General features: G+C 44.6%; 1 protein-coding gene across 1 annotated transcript in view; it reads left to right on the forward strand.

Annotated features, from left to right (window-relative positions):
* Positions 1-780: 780 nt before the first annotated feature.
* LOC147660885 (myeloid leukemia factor 2-like) overlaps positions 781-22,527 on the forward strand; it is an 83,792-nt gene continuing 62,045 nt past the window's right edge. Inside the window, exon 1 of the mRNA XM_086951448.1 lies at positions 781-1,103. The gene's annotated coding sequence lies outside the window, so the exon portion shown is untranslated. The remainder of the gene's footprint in view (positions 1,104-22,527) is intronic.

The following is a 22,527-nucleotide window of genomic DNA, read 5'->3' on the forward strand; positions in this document are numbered from 1 at the left end:
CAGGTCCTTAGATATGAGGAATAGGAAGATGTCACAGAGATTATTGCAGTAATTTTAGTTGGCTGCTGCTGTGTAACAGCATTGAAAACATACGTCACTATCCCTAAATATTAGTTGTAAACACATTTAGAATGTGGACGAGTGTGCCTGTGCACTGTCGGTGACCTGGCAAAAGAGGGCATGAAAGAGCTGAAATTGGATCAAAAATTCAAAGCTGTCCTAAACAGGGGCCCCCAAAATACGTTTAGCCCTGGGCCCCCAAAATATTTAAGATGTCCCTGGGCCTAGGGAGCTATTTGCATTCTGGACAATGTGAATTGTGCCCTTTCTACAGAACATAGGCCCTTGCTCCTTTTACAATTTGATACGAAGTTAGGGTTAACTAGATTCCACTGAGGCTGGACAAGAGGCAAAAGGGAATCTCTTCATTGTGGAGGACTTGGCTAAACGTAAAGGAACGTTTTCAATTTGTCACTATGTCTTTTCGGCTTTAAGGTAACACTAAGTTTTTACATTTTGAATTGTTATAGTTTATGATGAAAGGGCAATAAAAATGTTATTCGAGATTACAAAAAGCAGCTGAATCTCATACCACCGAATCCTTATTTTCCCCTATTCGAACATTAACTTTGAGTTCCCATTAGTTCACCTGCTGCAGGGCAGACAATCTTGACTGTGACATAAGCACGTTTTGACCCTGACGCGCACATGGCTGCCGTAACGTCATTTCTTGCCCCGAGCTGACACCGCATAAATCCGAGGCGTCTATGCGCGCTCTCTGTCAACAGCCGTCTTCGCGCATCTCTTCCTGTCTGGTGCACCGTGACATCACTTCCTGCCGTGGCGTCGTCACTTCCAGCCCCGCAGGGTGACGGGAAAGCCTGACACTGGATCTTTAGTGGTCCGGGAGCCGGTTGTTGTGTTATGGTCGTCTGACCGCCTTCGGGCTTTTCTTTCGGTTTCAGGCAAAGCGGAGGCTGCAGGACACGCAGCCGAGGCCTCGGACCGAGAGGCCGGGGAAACCTAAGAAGCAGACACCGCGGAGAGAGAAAGAGAAGGAGGAGCTGTGCAGGGAGGAAGAGAGAGCCATCTGAGGATAACTGGTAAGGAGGCGATGACATCCGCCATCCAGCGCCTTATAACCACCCAAACCCCAGAAATCCCCGCCCTCCCTAATTTTCTCCCCAGCCTTCTTCGCCCGTTCACGTCCACCGCCTCCTGCCACATTCTCCCCCTCCCACTCCTTTCCTTTCTCCATTTCCCATTCAGAAGGTACCCCAAACCTGCACATATCAGCCCTTCTTAATTCCCTTTTTCGAAACGACCACCTCGGGTAATGTCTCTCGCCATGTCCATTTGTGCTGCTTCCTAAGTTAGAACGATCCTAATTCGGCTCGCTGTCAGTACTGCTCCCTGTGACCCAATAGTGTTTGCTCTTTGTACTACTCTCCACTGCCTGCCCTTTGTACTGGCCACCATTGCTTATTACTGGTCTTTACTATACATGCTGCCACTCACTGGAGCTTTAACAGAGCACTGGATCCAATGCTTTCTATCGGTGCCTGTCAGTGTCATGTCTACTGGTCCAACTAGAGCCCGCAGCTTGTTTCACCCACAAGTCCCCAACATTGAGAACACTTCATTATTTCTATTGATGCACAAGTTGTCCACTAGTAACAAAACTGCCAAATAGTGCCCGCCCCTTACTTTGCCCAGTGGGGCCTGCATTGTGCTCCTCCACCTGCTCTTATAATTATGCTCTAAAAAAACACTACCCCCTGATGTTGAGCTCTTCTCACAAGAGCCCCACAGTTGATGGCTACTCATGGACATCTGGCACCCGTGCTACCATTAATGTCTATTTTATTCATAGGACACACGGTGCCTGCTTATTGAGTCTCCCTGTGGTGCCCAAAGGCAAGTATGCTTCACCTGACCCACAGATGTTTGCTTCTTTGTTGGCTCAAGGGCGGCAGCTCTTTACTTGCCCATGTGGCATCTGTATTTTCTGCTGCCAAGCTTTTTAATTCCTCAATGTGCCCTACTCATTTAGTTAAATGCCCTGCACACTCGTCATGTTGGTAACTGCTGAGAGCTTTTTGATTGACCCATTGGTGCCCGTTCCTCATTTGGTCTGTTGGTGCCATGTGCCTTGTTGCACACTTTTCATTGATGGCCATTTGTCGTGCTGCTCACTGTTACTCATGCACAGCCCTCTAGTGCTAGCTCTGCGATCTTCCTGATGCTAGGTTTGGCGCCAACGTTTTAGGCTTGGTACCTATTTAATGGTTCCTCTGAGTAGTTTGTGTGCCCCAGGGTCTTTTATTGCCTTTATACAGAGATCCATGATAATGAGGATTTGTCTTCCTCCGGTTTAATAGGAAGTACCTATTTATTTCTGTAGGTTGATTAAGCTTGGTCTTTTAAAAGGATAGTCCCCTATAGGGTTTCCTTTCTTTGATTTCCATTCATTAAAATGACAGTGCAACCAATGAATATTGCTGTTAATTATAGACCCGCAGTAACTGGTCATTTATATTGATAAGGGCTAGCCATTGGTGTTGGAGAGGTTACCTTCATGGTTGATGCTCCCGGACTTCTAAACTGCGTGCCTCATTTACAAAAAATTGGCATAGGGCAGCGCCACAAATCTTTTGTATGCGCTGTCCTACGCCAATCTGTTAATTGTGCATTTGCATAAGGCCAATTTCCCAAAATATGTTACACAAATAACTTCGTCTAGTCTTGTATTAACAATATTTTGGTTTTAGGATTTGATTTATATCAACTAGGACATAAACGTATGCAAAATTCCCGCAAGGAGTCTCTTTCCAACAAGCACTGGCGTTGCCAATAGGTCTCGCAGTGGGAAAGTTGGAGCTATTGGTTTTGTAAATGACATTTTATATTTATATATCGTTATTGGCATTGTCAATAACAATATATAAATATAAAATGTCATTTACAAAACCAATAGCTCCAACTTTCCTACTGCGAGACCTATTGGCAACGCCACAGAAGAAACATAGGCATAATATAGAACTGCATTAAGAAGTACTTATTTCAAGTGTTATTTTTGTATAACAGCCCCAGGCTTCTGCTGGAAATCAAACCCCAGGCAGTGACAGAACCGATACCAAACAGTGACAGACTTTCCAAGCCCAACCAGGTGGGCCACAGCCCGGATTAGGGGAGGGACGTCATCATGCCTTCATTGGGTACAGTGCCTTAGATGGAGGATGTGTGGACAAGCTGTGCGAGGTCTCTGTCTGACATTGGTGCCTGAGTGATTATGGTATGTGCCTGCGTCTGTCTCTGGTGTATGTGTGTAATTTATGTGTCAAAGTTTGATGTCTGGGTCTGATGTTTAACTCTGATGTTTGTATGCTTTCTGGATCTGACGTCTGTGCCTGTTTCTGAAGTCTGATTCTGATGTGTGTGCGCCTGATTCTTATGTCTGTTTTTGTTGATGTCTGTGTCTGACTCTGCATAAGCTAGGTGGAGGTGTGGTTGGTTTGTGCTTGATGGTGCATTTGTGTGCCAGCTGCACGAACTGGGTGTTAGTTTTTTGTGTCTGTGCTTGATGCTACAGTTTGGTGCCTATGTGTGTTGCTAGCACCAGCTGGGTGGCGGTGTGGTGTTCTGTGCTGATGGTGCAGTCTAGTGCCTTTGTGTGCTAGCCTACATAAACAGGTTGTCAGTGGGATATGTATGTGCTTGATGGTGTAGTGTGGTTGAGTGAATGTGCTGGGAGTCAGTGTTTGATGCATTTATACTTCTACGAGGTGGTAACTATTAAGCTGGTAGAAAGTACAGTATTTGCACTAGAATATAAACCAGTTTCCAAGTTACAACAAACTAATGTGGAAGAGCAAAACATTCTACGAAAGAACTTTAATCAAAGATGTAAAAAGATGTTTAGCTACAGATTATCTGCTAGATGAACAGGTTTCAGCTTTAATTGTCAACGAGACTGAGAGAACCAGGATGGAGGCAGCAATTATCTGTTCACACCTCTAAGTGTGCATCAGGGAAAACTAAGTCATCATATTATAAAAATCTAAAAACGTGTTTGTGTGTTAAAGTGTGATAATGCGCACCACGGCGATTACTGTAAGAAAGATTGTGACCATGTTATTGCATGCGGTTGTAAAGTGGGCCAGCTTCCTGAGAAGAGGTATGCAGCAACTCTGTAAGCGAGCACACCAGTTCCACTGTAGGGGGCCTACCGCCGCTCTTTGCTGTGATAATGGCACAATATCCAATTAAACAAGTGGTCGACTTGTGGGACTGAGTGCGCCCACTGGCGCAAGAGGGATTACACCAACCCCTCACCTAAAAACGGCGAGAGACTGCGACGGCCCAGCCCTGCAGTCTAAAAACTGTACCGATGGCTTGTGCATGCAAAGTAAGTGTGGGCAGCAACGGATCAGAGAAAGGGATGAGGACAGAGAGGGGTGGGCTCTCGCAAAAACGAGAGTGACGGGTGCTGTTGACCTGGTTTGATCGAAGATTTCTGTGAAGGGCCCGGGAGATTTCTCTGATCTCTATATCCTGCTGTACGGTCTAGCTATTAATACGTACCACTTTTAATAATGTATTTACCAAGGTACAATGATTAAAATTAGCACGACTCTTAGCAGTGTCAGCAGAGAGGCCAATGACTGAATGAGCATGAAGTTAAGCTCCATTTTACGCCTTCCTGAGGAGTTTGGGAGCATTTTGAGAAGCATGCACCGCTGTGGACGAGCCCGTCTCTATATCCCTCGTTTCACCAGAAACCAACACGCCTGAGTCATAATCTAAACACCAAGATGTGATCTAATGAAATGTTACTGCACGCCTGATAAGAAAATGGTGTCCTACTGCACTTGTCCTATGAGAAATGGCGAGTACCGATAGCAAACCATGGAACCCTTGACTAGGGATTGCACCAACCCCTTACCTAAAAACGGTGGGAAAGACTGCGACGGCCCAGCCCTGCAGTCTAAAAACTGCACCGATGGCTTGTGCATGCAAAGTAAGTGTGGGCAGCAACGGATCAGAGAAAGGGATGAGTTGGTATGGATGTTTGATGGGGACAAACAGGATCATGGACACTACCTCCAATTTACGTCCCTGTGTCACTTCCCTAGAAAACAAGCGCAAGTGGATAACGAGCCAGAGTGAGGAGTTATTTTATGTCACGCTGTATGGAGAGTGCAGTGTGAGAAAAGACTTGGTGCCTTAAGCGCTGGAGAGGAACGGGACAGAGCGAACCGCACGCAAGTGAAAAGGGAAGCGGAGCGAACTGCGAGCTGTTCTTTTGAAGTCACGCATTGAGGAGAGTGCTGCGCATGAAAAGTCTCAGTGGCTGATTTGACTATTAATTAAAGGAGTGTGGTTAACGGCAAATGTGTAAAGACTAACCAGACGTTGAGAGCCAAATAAAGTAAAGTAAAACAACCTACTTACAGTAGAAGCTAGGGAACATGTCCTGGGGAAAGCTGGCTGGGGAGGGGGAGGAGAAATCCAAGGAAGGCTGTGTGCGGGGAGAAAGGGGAGGTGCTGGAGCTGGGGAACAGATGGCCTGGGTGAAGCTGGCTGGGGAGGGGGAGGAGAAATCCAGACTTGAAGCACCGGGAAACTGAAAGTACGGCCTGCCGGCCATCCAAGAATAATTAGGGTAGGAGAAGCTGAGAAGCCGCAGAGCGCACGCTGGGCGAAGCCCTTTGATGTGCTGCGAAGATGAGCGGCCGGGAAACTGAAAGTATGGCCAATAGGAGGGAGGGAGGCTGATGCGCGTGCTTGTTTGGTCACGTGATTCACGTGAACTTAAACAAAACCGCACAAACGAAACCCTTGGTTTCACGAGCGTTTTGAGGACATGAATTCTCGCTCCGCTCAATAAGCGCATTGATAGGTCGCGAGACCTAAAAATGGGTGCAACTAGGACATAAACGTAAGCAAAATTCCTGTAAGAAGGATCCTCTTTCCAAAAATGGGTGCAACAATCCCCCATTTCAGAGAATAAATCGGTATTGAGGTTGCATTACTCCTCAAATACTATGGGAACAGGAGAACTTTTTGTATTATTGTAAAAAAGAACAATACTACCTGCTTTGAAAGTTGTTAGCAAAAAATAACATTACATGAAGTAGACTTCTAGTGACAACAATGTAGTATGCAAATGCTTTTCCTGGAATGTTGCAGAGGTTGGGAGACCTAGTAATTGATCAAATTTTTGTGCTGTACTAATGGCATATGATAAAGCCTTGCCGGAAAGGTAGCTTGTTTCCAAATGTGACATATCTGGCAATAACCTAATTATTAGACCTCCCATAAGAATAATGTGCAGTGGTCAAAAAGAGATAAATAGAGATTGATAACCAGGTGTCCACCACAATGTAAATATGATGTATTCTTCAGTTGAAGCTGTGGCTTGGAAGGTGCACCCAGCAATATCAGACGTGCGTTATTCTGTTTGTAACCCATAAAAACGGTTATTTCCCGCCCCCCAAGCCTTCAGAATACCTACGTTAATCCAAAACTCACGTTGCTGCACAGAAATGTTTGTACCCTGCAAGAAGTCTACATTTATATATTCTGGTAAATTTAATGTCATAATTACGGTATCCAAAATGAAATATTTTCTGGAAAAAAAATGATAGATGGGACAAACCAAATACAGTCTTTTTACATAAAACGATTTATAGGAAGTGCTTTGTTATTCGACTTGAGACAATATGAATTCCAATCCCCTTTGGACAGTCCAGCTCAATATATTGGTGGGATACCATCTAATACAACATAATTGATTTCACCTTTATTCTTGCCAAACATGTTAAGCGCTGTCTAGATTTTCTATTAAGGCATGAAATGGACCATTTTCTATCAAATTGTGCTCTCAGTTCAGGGCCCTAGTAGACAAACTTACAATAAAAGCTCCCAGTGTGTAAGCACATTGGAGGCTTAATGGAATGCTCATGCGAACCTACCCAGAAAAAGTATAATCTCCTATTTGGAATTCGAGTTTCAAGGGTTAAAGAACTTGATTATTTAAAAAATGAAAGACCATTTCCGATTGGTTGTGGTTAAACACATTTAAAATTATTTAAAGTAGAAACAACTCTCGTTTTTGGGCCTATGTCAAAACTTGGACTTTCTTTTTGAAGTATAGCAATAATCTGCCCTCAGATTTATTGCCATTTGGAATTGAAACTTTTAATCAAAATGATTTAATATGCTTAGTCTGGATTGTTGGTCAAATAATTTTGTTTAATAAGTTAGTCAGTAATGGTCCACTTTACTACTTTAATTTGGAAGCAGTTGTACTGGCAGGGAAAGTCTAATAAAGAATTGTTTATTCACCATGTTGAACCCTCAGCTTTGGTAGAGCAGATGTAACGGTATCCAGATTCCAAAGTAGAATGTCAATAAATGGCATCAAAACTTTACTTCTAGAAAGGCAGTTTGTATTGGTGTAGAGTTACTGCACTGTGCATTGGTCAACTTTACAAGAGCTTGTGTAGGATAAATCGTTTTCCTGTTGTTGAAAGTGCTATAATTTTGTGTTCTATTTACTTGAGTTTGTACAATTGCAGAATTGTACACTTAAACTTGGTGACAACTAAGGGCCTTATTTATATGTTGAAGGAAAGGGAATTCTGTTACGGCTGCATCAGAGTTCCCACCCTGCCAACATAGTGCTCTGACCGCACCATATATATGCTGGCAGACCTTCAGTTTCGCAACAGCAGAGACTACTCTTTCTCCGTGGTGGCCAAATGTCTCTGATGACATGGCTACATGTTATGTTATATGGACATTTGTAGCGCGCACAACTACTCTTGAGTATCCTGGCACGATGCGGTATCAAACAGATGGCGAGGAAAAAGGGATTAGTAGGCCTGCTTAAAAAGGTGAGTTTTGAGGAGCTTCGTAAAGCATCTTAAGTCCTGAGTATGGCCCAGTGCTATAGGGAGGGCATTCCAGAAAATGGCTACTTTAACTGAAAGACTGGCCACCCATCCTAGCCCGACAGAAATGAGGGATCGCCATCAGTCGATGGGCAGCAGACCTTAGAGATCGTCGAGGAGTGTAGAAGGCCACTCTTTTCCTGATATAGGAGGGACCAGAGTCGTATAAGGCTCTATGCGCTAGGACAAGAGCCTTAAACTGAACCCTCTGGATCACCGGCAACCAATGGAGAGTGCACATTTGTGATCTGATACTGGTTCTATTAGAAATGCCAAGAAGAAGTCTGGCTGCAGCATTCTGGATAAGCTGTAATTTATTTACCAGATATGCCGGGATGCCAAGAAAGAGCGCATTGGCATAATCCAGGCAGGAAAGAAGGAGTGCCCGAGTGACCATCTCCTTGGCCGGCTGAGGGAGCAAGGGAAAGAATCTGCCTAAGGGCTTGAGGGTCCCGAAGCAGACGCCCGTCAGTCTCTTGCTGTGCTCAGCAAACCTAAGGTCTGCTCCAAACCAAATACCTAGATTCTTGGCCGGGCCACCCTCCGATAGAGGTTTCGGAAATCAGAGGGCCACAAAGCTTCTGTAAAACTAGGGGGAAATTGGCCATATAATATGATTTCTGATTTCCCCTAGTTACATTTTAATTTTGTCTGAGCGAGCCATGTAAACACGGCGGCTAGGCATCTTTTCGTCGAATCAGTGCATACCTCCGAGTCGTCCCAGGTAAACAAAAGCTGGGTGTCGTCGGCGTAGGCCATAATCTTGGCACCCAGTTCTTCGGCCAGGGAGATCGGTGGGGTCATGTACATCTCTCCAATTTAGATGGGAGGGCATGTAGCAATTTTTCTATTGCCTTTCACGACCAGGCAAAACCTGGTGGTGAGGGACAGTAAAATAGTATTAATGCTTCCCTGGTCATGGGAGAAGACTTCCGTGGTGAGGGGAACATTACCTTTTTCTCATTACAAAAGAAAATGCTGTTGTGGGATTTTCTTTGTGTAAACCTAAAAGAATATCTGTGCTACAGGGCTGCATCCTGCTGACGCAGCCCCATAGCACAGTGTAAAATGGATTGACAGGAACCTACATGATAGCAGTTCTTGACAATGGTTTTATAAATGGCCGTCAGCTTGGCGGTCATTTATAAATTAAGTAATTTACTCCTTCTCCATGGCAGAACGGTCGGCTGTCAGTCTATATATAAATCAGGCTCTTAGTCTATTAAATATATTATCTCTCAAAAAAGAATGCAATGCAGAATAGGTGTCAAACAGGGTTGTGTACCATTAAACATAAAGTCAAACCGAAGCACACATCAAACAGTCCATGCAATACATCACAATTGCTTATGACCGAAATAATTTATGTGTTCCTCATGATTTTATTGTTTGTTCCTCTAAAGTTCAGATGGCTCTTGATTGTAAGACTATAAACAGATTAGCCAGCTGACACTTGTTTAGTCCAATACAGATTTTTTTTCAAGGCTGCAAAAGTTATAAATAAAAAAAACTTCAAGTGCATTTGCCATATATTTTAACTAGGACAGTCCAGTATAGCTGGAGGGCCGAAAGCATTGTATGATATTAATAAACCATTTATAGGGAAACTGATAAGTTGGAAGTGCTAATAAGTAGGCATTAGAAAGAGATTCCAGCTAACAAGATAAGGGATACAGTGTTAATATAAGAAGCGTATATACTGTAATTGGTGATAAATCACAGTAACTAAAAAGTATAAAAAGCCTGCACACCAAGTTGTGCAGAAATAATTGGGTGCAATGCCCAATAGTAGTTAATTGAAATAAGTGTAACATTCACTCAAAGTGCTAAAGTTAATGAAAAGATGATAGCAAGACTGTGAACCCAAAGAATAAAGTGTACAATTTGGGCACAATTGTTTTAAAATGAGTACTTCAGATCTGTGCGTATTTTGCAGAAAAGCACAATAACCAGGATGCAGTACAGACCTGGTAAATACCTAAAATTATGTTGTCTCAAGGAGTCGGTGGTATTTAAACACTAAGGGGCCGATTCCGATCGGAAGGGCTCCCTTTCCGGCCGCATCTGAATGTGCTGGCCGGATTCCTTTCCGACCGAGCCATTCTGATGGGCTCGGTCGGAATGGAATCCGACTTGGATTTCCGGATGGCTTACAACTGGCTCGGAGAGCCCGTCTGCCATCCGGAAATCCTTTAGTACTCCCCCGGTCGCCTCTTTACGACGAGGGAGTACAATGGCACTTTTTCACTGCTTTTTCGTGCCGGCATTTCGGGCACGAGAATGCAGTCGGAAAGTGGCTCTGGGGGCCCCCATCAGGGCCCCCATGGGTGCAAGGCCACCAAATGGTTGCCTGGGGGCACCTATGGTGCCCCTCTGTTGATAGCAACAAAAGAAGAGATGTCCGGTCAAAGGGATGTGTGTAATGTACTGAAAACTAAAGAGAATGTGGGATCGGGCAACAACCACAAGAAGTAACACAAGGCCAAGAAACTCCCATCAGCCCACCCTTACGGCGGAGCATCATCATGTGGGATTCAGATAATGGATCCGAACCTCGCCCAATCCATCAATCGATGGTGCGGAGATGGATATCTGAGGTAGACTCTAGCCACGGTGTTGTTCAAATGGTGCTGATGAAGTGCAGTGCTGTGAAAAGATGTGAGTGAAAGTCTAAAAATGGCTACTAGGGCAAAAAAAATCAAGTTTAATAAGGATTGTCCTTGTGTCAATATTAAAATAACGCCTAATAGTCTGAAAATATAACTATGCTATGGCGCTGTGCAGGAAGGTCAACATCTTTCAGCCGAGCGGAAAATACTGTCAGTCTTTCTTCAGGACCAAAGATGAAAACCTACTGCGAAAGTGAGAAAGGTGTTAATGTGCATATAGTAAAGTTCATTTCATCCTACCAGGAACTTGGATCCCCAATGTAATCTGGTGGAAATGAATTAGTTGTCCTTTCCTAAAAGGGAAAAAAAGAGACAGTGCACAAGTACATAGTAAGGTTGCATACATGGATCCCCAAAATCATAAAGAAACAGTACAAAAAACACACAAAAGTAAGAGGAACGCCCCTTTGCTAAACAAAAGTATATTATACTTCTGTTTTTTTAAATCTTTTCAATTTCAATTAAATTGCTAATGTCTTACTCACCCAGCATTATGTGGGAGATAACCTCACCTCGGCCGGCAACCGCTCGGGAATGAGGCCCCGCTCTATTATTTTAAAATGAAATAAGGGCACAGTCAATACCTTATTGGTTGTGTCCAGCCTAGTTGCTATATCATCTTTACTATAAATGAAACCTGGTTGTTAAGTGAAGACACCCCCTCTGTGATCATGGTGGCTGAATGTCTACAAAAAGGTCGCGGATGGCGCAGAATGATCTGCACCATAGACGAAGAAAAATGTAATTTGGCAAAAGACCCTTAAGTTGCTATCTAGAACCTTGTTCACAGTAAGAGTATAGGATAGCAAGGGGTTAAGCTCAAAAGGATTGAAGTCCCCAACTCCTCTATGATCATAAACTAAGAAGAGATCTACTCCAAAAGTTGGTGAAAGACGGAGTTCTCTTCGCATCAGCAACTGCCATTGAAAATGCCCCGGACCTACCTATCCGTCCGTACCCCTCTCTGGCGTCCGAGAGGAAGTGGCGGTGACGTAGGGCACGTAGTCACGCTATTTATACTGTGTTGGATTGAATAATAGCCCCAATTTAGTTCTCAATTAGTGACCAATGATCGCAAAATGGTTCTTGTTGCGACCGCGTAACGATGGAACCGCTAGTCTTGCCGCGCATGCGCAATAACCCTTACTGCCAGCGCATGCGCGTCAGTGAGGAGCGCACTTGATGGGCCACTGGTCATACGGGCATGCGCTCTATCATCCTATAGTGTTAATAAGCGGTGCGTGTATGCTCAGAAGGCGCTGGTTTCAGCATTCAGTTCTTCAAAACTGCAAAACCACAACAAACACGATATGTGTATTTCTATGCCGTTGTGGAACCAATGTACGGCATAAGGCACAAGCGCTGGCACAAATCATAGGCCAGGGAAAATTGATGTTTTATGTATAGTGGCTCGCTAGTGATTCCTAGAATTGGTTGCTGCCACGCAGCGAAATAAATGGTGAAACAACTTGGTGCCAACCAAGGTATGTTTAATTTAGTGCTGGCAAATCCATTAATTCAAAGTTATTCACTAATACTTCTCACGGTTGTGATGAATTTTTCAAGCTCTATTCTTGTCTCAAAGGGATCACCCTTGTTTGTGGGGACGAAACCTAGTCCTTCCTCCAGCACGTCCCGTTCATCAGATGTCCAAGTGCGTGAACTAAGATTAACCGTTGGGTTTTGTTCGCCCCTGTACTGGTTGTCTGTTGGGCCGCCTTCCTGCTCCGTGTGTTGGGGAATGTGGGATCTGTCTCCCATTGGACAGTCTGTTGTCCTCTTTTTCTTCCGTGACTTTGGCCTCTGCCTCGCCCTAAAAAAGACGGATCTGAAAAGAACTGAGGATGTTGTGGAAAGGGGTGCATTTTTTGTACATAAGGTGGTGGTTGGAAACCCCAGGGTCCTGGGGGCCACCAAGGGCCTGAGTTCTGATAGTTACGTTGCATCCCGGAGGGATAGGGACGCAAGGTAACTATCGGAACTCAGGCCCTTGGTGGCACCCAGGACCCTGAAAGACGACGTTCCATGGATATCATTATAGCTACATTCATCCATAGGATGGCCTCAATGTTTCACTCACTTTCATCAGAGGTCATATGCTTGAGGGCTATGTGTAGAGAACTCTCCCTTAAGTATAACTGCATCTACCTGTACTCTATAGGTCTTCACATATAGACTTTTACAGTATCACACTAGCGTACAATTAATGCTCACATAATAACCTTCTTTTGACCTACAATCAGATGAGTGGGTTTAGTTAGTGGTCTCTTTTAATGGTCTTCTGGTGCATGGACATACATCCAGACCATCATCACAACCGTGAGAAGTATTAGTGAATTACTTTGAATGAATTGATTTGCCGGTACTAAATTAAACCTACCTTGGTTGGCACCAAGTTGTTTCACCATTTATTTCGGTACGTGGCAGCAACCAATTCTAGGAATCACTAGCGAGCCACTATACATAAAACATCAATTTTCCCTGGCCTATGATTTGTGCCAGCGCTTGTGCCTTATGCCGTACATTGGTTCCGCAACAGCATAGAAATAGACATATCGGGTTTGTTGTAGTTTTGAAGAACTGAATGCTGAAACCAGCGCCTTCTGAGCATACACGCGCCGCTTATTAACACTATACGATGATAGCGCGTATGACCAGTGGCCCATCAAGTGCGCTCCTCACTCTGACGCGCATGCGCTGGCGGTAATGGTTATTGCGCATGCGCGGCAAGACTAGCGGTTCCATCGTTACGCGGTCGCAACAAGAATCATTTTGCGATCATTGGTCACTAATTAAGAACTAAATCAGGGCTATTAGTCAATCCAACACAGTATAAATAGCGTGACTACGTGCCCTACGTCATCTCCACTTCCTCTCGGATGCCAGAGAGGGGTACCGACGGATAGGAAGGTCCGGCGCATTTTCAATGTCAGTTGCTCATGCGAAGAGAACTCAGTCTTTCACCAACTTTTGGAGTAGATCTCTTCTTAGTTTATGATCATAGAGGAGTTGGGGACTTCAATCCTTTTGAGCTTAACCCCTTGCTATCCTATACTCTTACTGTGAACAAGGTTCTAGATAGCAACTTAGGGGTATTTTGCCAAATTACATTTTTCATCATCTATGGTGCAGACAATTCTGCGCCATCAGCGACCTCTTTGTAGACATTCAGCCACCATGATCACAGAGGGGGTGTCTTCATTTAACAACTAAGTTTTATTTATAGTAAAGATGATATAGCAACTAGGCTGGACACTAAAAATAAGGTATTGACTGTGCCCTTATTTCATTTTTACATAATAGAGCGGGGCCTCCTATTCCCGAGCAGTTGCCGGGCGAGGTGAGGTTATCTCCCACATAATGCAGGGTGAGTAAGACCTCTAACAATTTAATTAAATCGAAAAGATTGAAAAAAACAGAAGTATAATATACTTTTGTTTAGCGAAGGGGCGTTCCTCTTCGTGTTGTGTGTTTCTTTTGTACTGTTTCTTTATGATTTTGGGGATACATGTATGCAACCTTACTATGTACTTGTGCACTGTCTGTTTTTTTTCCCTTTTTGGAAAAACCAAATAATTAATTTCCACCAGATTACATTGGAGATCCAAGTTCCTGGTAGGATGAAATGAAATTGACTCTATGCACAGTAACACCTTTCTCACTTTCACTTTTGGAGTAGCTTTTCATCTTTGGTCCTGAAGAAAGCCGGACAGTATTTTCCGCTCGGCTGAAACATGTTGACCTTCCTGCACAGCGTCATAGCATAGTTATATTTTCAGACTATTAGGCGTTATTTTAATCTTGACACTAGGCCAATCCTCATTAACCTTGATTTTTTTTGCCCTAGTAGCCATTTTTAGACTTTCACTCCCATCTTTTCACTGCACTGCACTTCATCAGCACCATTTGAACAACACCTTGGCTAGAGTCTACCTCAGATATCAATCTCCGCACCATCGATTGATGGATTGGGCGAGGTTTGGATCCACTATCTGAATCCCACATGATGATGCTCCGCCATAAGGGTGGGCTGATGGGAGTTTCTCAGCCTTGTGTTACTTCTTGTGGTTGTTGCCCGATCCCACATTCTCTTTAGTTTTCAGTACATTACACACATCCCTTTGACCGGACATCTCTTCTTCTTTTGTTGCTGTAATTGAATAGGGGTATTGAGATGTCAGGGTCGGTAAATTAATCCCCTCAGGCCCCCACTGCACTCTTCTTTTTTCAGCCCCTCTGTTGATCCATGCACCCGGTTGCAGGCCCATGGGGTGCCAGCCACAGGGTGCAGGGATGAACTGCACCTCTGCTTTACACGATGCAGGCATGCATTCAGCTCGGAATGCATGCTTCCATTGTGAAGCATACGAATGCGACCGAACAGGGTTCGGTCGCATCGTACTTGCAGGGCAGTAACCGACGAGAGCAGGTCGGTCTGTTACGGCTCTTGACCGATGTCGGACGGACCGGAGTCCGTCCGACATCGGAATCAGCCCCTAAATAAATACCTGTTGTTGTTGTTTTTTTTTTATTTTTATTTTTTTAAATATCCATTTTTATTGTCAAAAAGAAGTATAGGCATACAATCAAAAAACAAGAGCGCCAAACAAAGTATCAAAACCAAAGCAAAACGCAAGCAAAAGCGATAGGAGCTCTCCTGAGGCATTTTTATATCCATATTTCCCTATTGCAATCAGCAGGCTTTAACCAATTGTTTTACGACTCTTCTAAACATCCCCATATGGACCTGTACTTTCGTAGCTCTGGAATACCCCTTGCTTTGGCCAGCGCTATTTCCCTTGCCTCAGTTTCTTTAAGGATTAACCACCATTCCATCTCCGTAGGGGGTTTTGGAGAGATCCAGGCTCTAGCTATCGCCAACAGAGCAGCAACCAGCATAATTGTCAGTATAGGCCTATTCCGACCACAGTCTTCCTTGTACCCGAACATCTCTTCAGCTGTTGAAAGCGCAATGTCACCACGAAGTCTATAGCTCATTGCTACTAATATCTGATCCTAGAACAACTTTAAGGCAGGACACATAACAAACATATGAACAATGCCAGCCGCAAATAACCCGCATTTAGGGCAGATCTGACGTGTCCCTCCATGAATCCCTCCCCATCCAGCTCTGCCTTTAGACCAACTAGCAATCCTTTCCGGTGTATAGTAGAGTAAACAAAGTGTCCAAAATTGCTGCAGGCGTAAGTTTACAGAATGTACGGATCGGACAATCATATCCAAAGCTATCTAGCCTTCTGCTGTGTTCTGGCAAAGAATTTGATATGCCTTACTGATGGTGGCCTGCTGGTTCTGAGCGTACATACACTCCCACATATCTGACCTTGTAACAGTCTAGACTGCTAAATTTCTAACAAAATAGTCCCTAATCTGTAAATCTTTAAAAAACAGACGTTGAGGGATGTTTAAATATCAGCTGGAGATCCTCAAATGTCTTAAAGTCATTACAGTCATATGGTTGTCTCAAGGAATGCACCCCATACCTAGCCCACTGGCAAGCCGTACCATCCTGAAAAATTCTGGGCAACATTGGATTGCAAAACACACAAGATGATGGACAGAATGTTGCACAATGGCAAACCATTCACCCTAAGTCACAGATCTGGGTTTCATCCATCGTTATTTTGCTCACCAAGCCATCCCAGTTCAGACATAGCCATAGGCAAATCAGTCTTGACCCTGTGCCTCATGGGAACAGTCCAGCCTGAACTGCCAAGCCATGTCTTTCCTGGACCGGAATCAAGCATCCTAGGACCGGTTTCTGGCTATCAGCCGTCTTCAGCCAGGATAGCTTGACTCCAGTGGCCTAGTGAGCATTGGATTGCCCCAAAGAGGGAGTCTGCTATGTACGACAGATGGAGAAAATCTAATTTTAATGCCCTGCCATATGTGTACACAGTCTCTAATAGTCTTAAACCGTACATGTTTAAAAATAATTGGGGTCATTAATTCAATATAAAAAAATCTTAGCCTTTGTTGATATTTTCTATAGCTTCCTTTGGCTTCTAAGTAAAAATAGCTATATCATCGGCATATGCCGTAAGTTTGAGGAGGCGCTGTTCGATATTCAACGGGCAAATCAGATTGTTAGCCAACAGTACTCAAATGAATGGCTCTATATAAAGTGCAAATAAAAGAGAGGAGAGGGGACAACCCTGCTGCGTACTGCACCGAATAGAAAAGGGGGTAGTTTGAACATTTTGAATACTGTAGCCTAGCCATCGGATTATAATACATAGCCTCCACCAGTTTCCGGAAGTTTCCCTTAACCCCAAATGCAGTGAGTGTTGCCCAGAGATACTCCCAGGCCACCCTATCGAATGCCTTTTCTGCATCCAATTAGACCATACCTAGTTCAGTTTTTAACTCTTCCCCCCCCCCCCTCGCCCCCCTCCCCCCCGCTGCATCAAAAGTTGCTATTGCCGTGTTAACATGAGCAGTAGTATCTCTCCCATGAATAAACCTGTGCTGCTGGGGAGATTTGCATCCGCATTGATTAAAGAAATTGGGTGGTACAAAGCCCATTCCTCTGGACCCTTATCTTTAAAAGAAAAAAAAAGAAAAGAGTGTTCGCCATATTCCATGAATCTGGAACTCATCCTGTGATCCCTACTTGAGAAATGACACCCGCAGCACCGGGGCCAGGAGGCTTTTGCAACACTTATAGAGCTCTGCCGGGAGGGAGTCATCCTCTGTGGCCTTCCCTGATGTTAGCCCCCCTATCGCCTCCAAAACGTCCTCCACTGCAATCTCCTGCTCTAATAGCAGAGAATCTTCTTCTGTCGGAGTCAGCAAATTGCTCCCTTGTAAGTAGCACTGCATATCATTTAAGTCTTGTGCTGGATCTAGGGAATACAATTGCTGATAGAAAATAGAAAACTGACATTGCTTGTGCGATAATTTGCTGTGTCGTGGGCACCGCAGTTTAACTCCAGGATTATTTCTTGGCCTGAGTGGTTATGCCCTGTACCCTCGTTTGCACTCCTGGCTTTGTTTCAAGACTCCCCTCCTGGTTCTTCACCCTCTTATCATTTTGTATTTTCTTTCTGTTCCCCAGGTGGTATCTCTCTACCTCTATTTAAACAAGCATTTACAATGCAACAGTCTCGCCTTTGCAAAAGTTAGAGCTATTGGCATTGTAAATGACAGACTTTTTATTTAAGTGTTGGTTTTGAAAACAGATAAATAAATGGCATTGTCATTTACAATGCCAATAGCTTAATCTCTCGCAAATGCGAGACCTATTGCATTTGCAATGCAATAGGTCACGTAATTACGCAAGTTTGAGCTATTGACATTGCAAATAACACGTTTTATTTGTTTCAAAATCAAAACATAAATAAAATGTCTCTCACACTGCTGACTCTCACACTGCTGACTCTCACACTGCTGACTCTCACACTGCTGACTCTCCCTAGAACACACATATGCTGTCTCTCTCACACACATATGCTGTCTCTCTCACACACATATGCTGTCTCTCTCACACACATATGCTGTCTCTCTCACACACATATGCTGTCTCTCTCACACACACTGCTGTCTCTCTCACACACACTGCTGTCTCTCTCACACACACTGCTGTCTCTCTCACACACACTGCTGTCTCTCTCACACACACTGCTGTCTCTCTCACACACACTGCTGTCTCTCTCACACACACTGCTGTCTCTCTCACACACACTGCTGTCTCTCTCACACACACTGCTGTCTCTCACACACACTGCTGTCTCTCACACTGCAGGTGTGGGTTGTGGGTTGTGGGATGTGGGTTTCCAGCTCATATCTGGAGGGCGGGGGCTGCTGCGTTACATGGGTATTTCTTTTTTTTACATACCACCCAGGGCATTAGTGGTAGCTTCAGAAGCTTTTGTTTTGGGGGAGGGATGTTGGGGGTCAGATCTCAGCCCAAAGCCCGACCCCTCTTCATGACCTTGAGCCCTCATGCCCCGTAAACGCAATTGGCTTATGATTTTGTCCCTTTATAGACAAATCTCCTATAAGATCCTCCCACTATACCAAAACATTTCATAACCTATAGATTAACATAGCAAATCATGGCATAGACTATACCAGATGACAGCATGATATACACCATAACATACAGTGTAGCGCAGAACAACACATAAAACAGGGCAGCGGAGCATAGCACACACTAATATATAACAAACATATGATCGCATATAGCATCCAATATCAAAGCAAAACACAGAACATACCAGAGCACAGCACGATGTGCACCATGGCATACAGCGCAGCGCGTGACCACACATAACATACACATGGCAGAATATAATAAATAAAGCGTATCATCACATAGCAAAGTATAACACAACACCCACTTCACTTGGGTGTAGCGCTTTATGAAGAGAATCGCTAGTGGTTAAACTGAAGACTGCCGGACCATAAGTATTGGGTGCAAAACACAGACCCACAACTTAACTGAACTGTGAAGTGTGAGGCAAATCGTCCCATGCGCATGTCACCTCATCTGGGCACCAGGCTGCCTGTGCCTCGACTCCCAATCTGCCACGTGTTATACGTGCCTGAATCTGTGATAGCTCAAAGTGTGTACACAAGAAGACACATTCCTCCATTGACTGTACCTTGGCAGAGCTAAACAACCCCACATGGCCTGTGCAAGCAGCAGGGCGGAGCACCACGCTTTCTTGGGGGCTCTATGCGACATGCCTATGCAAAACCGAGCGCGCTCCCACACTGTACCCACTTCACCACTCACTTGGGCTCTATGTACACCGATTTGTTGACTGCGCTTAGAGGCTTTGATATCGCTACGTCAAGCATGTGTTATTATCAAATGTATTAACATTCATTGCATCATCCTGGCGCATAACTGGCCCCCCGGTTCTGCACTCTCCTCCTCTGGCAGACCATCCTCCTCCCGGCCACAAGTCCAACAGCTGGCCTGGTTCAGCCCATGCACTTCCAAGCTCCTCGCGGTGCGGGTCTGTGCACAGGGGTCCCTCCTCCGATGATGACAGCCCCAGAGCCACCAAGTAGCAATAACAAGGAGTGATGAAGGGCGTTCTTTCCCAAAGCCCTCGTTCCCAGAAACGACCTCTCACACAGCACAAAAAGTACATGTCCAGTTGTTGGATTTTCAGGAAATCTCTACTGTGTCATCGTGAGATTCATAAGATCCGGATGGGGGCCTTTGGAAACCCCCAGATTGCAGAAGCTACCCCACTTTTCTCAGAGAAAAAAAGACCCCTGACAGAGCAAAATATACCGTTCTTCGCGTGACCTCAATAGTAGCCTTCCAATTTAGATCGACATAGGAGTCAAGGAGCTTGGAGATGAAGGGATTTGTCGAGGGTCACACTATGTCGGTGAAGTGAGATAGACCGGATTAAGCGTCGGCAACTGACAGTTCAAGCAGCAGATGAAATGTCCTCCACGTTTTTGCCCTGATAGTAGCGCTTCAAGGCAGCCTCAGACTGCGCCTCTTGTGTATGAAAGTTCTGGTGGGACCCACTCCTGCCCTCTGTTCCTAGAAGGAGCCGAGCCTGCACTGCTCTCGCCACTCCCTCAGTCCTGGGGGTAGTGCTCACCTCCCCTGCTGGCGCGCCGTTGCCTCTGATTCGCGCTGCTCCCACCTTCTGCTTTAAAGGCGCTGCCAGCTGCCGCTCCTGCGCCCTCCTAATTACCCCACTCGGATACAACTACCAGCCCTCCCTTCCCACCACTCCCTCCACCGCCTCCCCTTCCCAGCGAGGACAGAACAGAAGCAACTTCTGGAAAGAAGCTGGAGCAGCAGCAGGTCTCCGCAGGCGCCAAGAGGCAGCCGCACTGCAGTCAGCACTGTAAGAGCCCATGCGCCCTGTGCACTTCATTAAATATACTTCTGTCATTCACGAACAAAAGCACGAGGCAGGGCCTTGCTATTACAACACCTTATAGTCAGTGGATTCAATTGGTGTTTGCATGTGTCTACGCATGAACCAATGGATGGATGGATGCATAACCTTGCACAGCACAGTCCCACGAGGTAAATTTCATTGCTTCAAGGCGCTTCAGTCTTGGACGAGTAGGATGTGGGGAATTCAAACATGAAGTGCTCTTGCTCTCTCCGCCACTGGCCTCTTGGTGCTACAAACGTGCGTGTGAAGGGCTGCGTCGGGAAAAACATCTATTTCTTTAATTTCGGCACCTGCGCATTACTTTTAAAATTTTATTTAGTAAAGCGCGGGTGCCGCCGTTATTACTAAAATCAAAGGAATAGATGTGCTTTCTATTGCTTTCATTTTGGTATAATCGCGGCACCCGCACTTACTTGTAACGTTTTAAAAGTAATGCGCGGGTGCCGCGATTATACCAAATGAAAGAAATAGAAAACACATCTATTTCTTTCATGTTGGAATAATCGCGGAACCCGCGCATTACTTTTAAAATGTTACAAGTAAAGCGCGGGTGCCGCGATTATACAAAAATTACAGAAATAGATGTGTTTTATATTTCTTTCATGTTGGTATAATCGCGGCACCCCCGCTTTACTTGTAACATTTTAAAGGTAAAGCTCGGGTGCCGCGATTATACTAACATTACATTTTTTTTTTTTAATTTATTATTTTTTTTTTTTTAGCCCCGTCCTTTTCAGACTGGGCTCCCGGACTTCCTGCTGACTTAAATGGTTTCTTATCTTCTTTATGGGGCCATCTGGACCCATAAAGAAGATAAGAAACCTTTTACTTCAGCAGTAAGTCAAGGAACCCAGTCTGAAAAGGACGGGGCTTAGCGAGAAAGAAAAACGTCACTAGGACCTCTTCTCCAATGGCTGGCCACCGTTTAGGACGCCAGCCAATGGAGAAGAGGGGCAGGGCTTCACCTCGCTAGTAGAAAATACCCTACCTCATCTCGCCAGCTTGACTGGGCATGTGCGCAGTCTTTCGCAGGCGGAAACCTAAAAACTAAGTGGATTTCTCCACTCTCATCCCTGCTAGTGCCCTCTCCTGGATCATTGTATGGAAAAGGGTATAGTTACCCAATGTATTAATAGCATATGATTGTCGTGGGAAGTCAAAGCTCTAATGTTAAACAGAATAAGAAAATTATATTTCTCGGGAAAATAACCTGTGACGAAAATGGCTAAAAACAGGATCTGAATTTAGGAAGTTGTGGTACCAACCTATTTCTTTCAGTCCAATGGAAAAGTGGCATTCTCTCGTAATGTCGACTATGAGAATGCCCAAATAACTTAGTGTCCAAAAATAGAAAATAGACTAACTTGTAAGCTCAATCGAGATGCTACTCAATGCGTCTGCCATCTTCGAATGATTGCGGTGTATCATAAGTGAAAATTCACATGTTAGGCCTGCCATCCTTGGCGTATAATTCCCCCAAATGTTTTACCTTCCTTCCTCCTGTTTTGCTTTTTGCTGGCTTTAGGGCTCTGGGCACTTTACTACTGCTAACCAATGCTGTCGTGCTTGTGCGCTCTTTATATTTAAAAAGTAGGATATAGTTTGACATGTCCTGGCAGTGAAAAACATCAATTGTCATTTTTCACTATTGTAATGCCTTTCTCTCCCATCAACAAACACTGGACTACCTTATTACATTTAATAAGTGATAACTTTGGACATTCGAACAGATGGAGAGATTGTGTTTTCACACCCAACGAATTGCAATTTAATATCCTCCTTAATTGTAAAGTTGGATTTTTAATTCTGAATTCTGAAAATTGCAATTTTATAAAGTTGGCATTTTATTATCCTAACCATTTGTGCCTTTTGCCAATGTCTTGGGTCACATGATTGTGAATGGCTCGGTGGTTGGGGTTTGTTTATTGCTTCCAGACTGTATCCCAAAGGGGACTTGGGTGTGGATAGGATGGGTCAACCTGGCAGGTTGACTAGACA

Source organism: Lissotriton vulgaris, unplaced genomic scaffold, assembly GCF_964263255.1.
Source record: "Lissotriton vulgaris unplaced genomic scaffold, aLisVul1.2 SCAFFOLD_3062, whole genome shotgun sequence".
NCBI classification, from domain to species: domain Eukaryota; kingdom Metazoa; phylum Chordata; class Amphibia; order Caudata; family Salamandridae; genus Lissotriton; species Lissotriton vulgaris.